The sequence below is a fragment of the Sceloporus occidentalis genome, unplaced genomic scaffold (genome assembly GCF_023333645.1).
Source record: "Sceloporus occidentalis isolate IW3139 unplaced genomic scaffold, rSceOcc1.0.p SCAF_3, whole genome shotgun sequence".
In the NCBI taxonomy this organism is placed as follows: Eukaryota; Metazoa; Chordata; class Lepidosauria; order Squamata; family Phrynosomatidae; genus Sceloporus; species Sceloporus occidentalis.
This window is the reverse complement of record NW_028316983.1, coordinates 109,181,858-109,182,962: the sequence shown is the minus strand read 5'-3', so window position 1 is coordinate 109,182,962 and position 1,105 is coordinate 109,181,858.

Here is a 1,105-nt window from a genome sequence, read left to right as displayed (position 1 = left end):
TCTTGGAGAATAAACAGATGGAGGTTTTTCCAACTAAGCAACTGATGTAACTACTAATTTAGAGAATGTTTACAGCAAGGGGTAAAAAACCCCACATCTCTGCACTCGTACAATGACTCCGATGGCTATTTTTATGCCTATTGACAAAGGATCCTATAGGCATCAGGGAGGAGCAGAAATACACCTAGGGAAATGGTTCTCAAATGTCTACTTCCAGAATCTTTGAACATACTGTCTGAAACTTTTGGGAGTTTAGTCCAAAAACAGCCAGGAAACCAACATCAAATTTGGAAACCATAGTCCTAGAAGATACACGTATACACCTAATCTGTATATGTATCCAATTGCTAAGTACCTTCCTATTCTGTTAAAATGGTAAGGACTCCACAACCAGTTGGACATACTTGTATTTCACACTGGCTGTTACTATATATGCCCTGGGCATATTGTGTGAACTATTTCCAAGAAACCTTTAGTTCAGAGTTGGCGAATGATGTTGCCACTCCAGATGTTACTTAACTCTAAGTCCCATCAATCCTCAGTTGCTGTGTCCAGAGGTTAAAGGCAACATGCTAGTCATTACTTTGTCTCTCTCTCTATATATATATATATATTAACCAATTTTAACTTTCTCTATTTTAACTAATAAAGTTACAGGATAAATTATGGTTCCTCATGAAATATATTATATAGGCTCATGAATACGTGATCACTATTCAGTGAACATAGTACATACAGACTGTTACTACAGACTGCAAGCATTTTGCAGCCATAAACTTTTACCATCCACGACGTTTAGTACAAAAATAGAGATGCACGTGCATATTCTATGTAGGTAGAGAACTTGTGTGCTTCACCCATTAAAAATCACTGACCATAAAAATACCTTTTCTTTTGAAATTCAGTAGGATAAGTGAAAGATGCTTTCTGCCGAAACCCTGTATGATACAACCCTATTCCATAAGTAAATATTTTCATAGTGGAAAATACTGCAAAGCTTTTTTTGTATAACATTGGTATCACATAAAGAACTATTGAGAAGATAACAGACTGGTTTCCTGTCTTAAATCACACTACTTGTTGAAAATAACACCTCATACAAAGA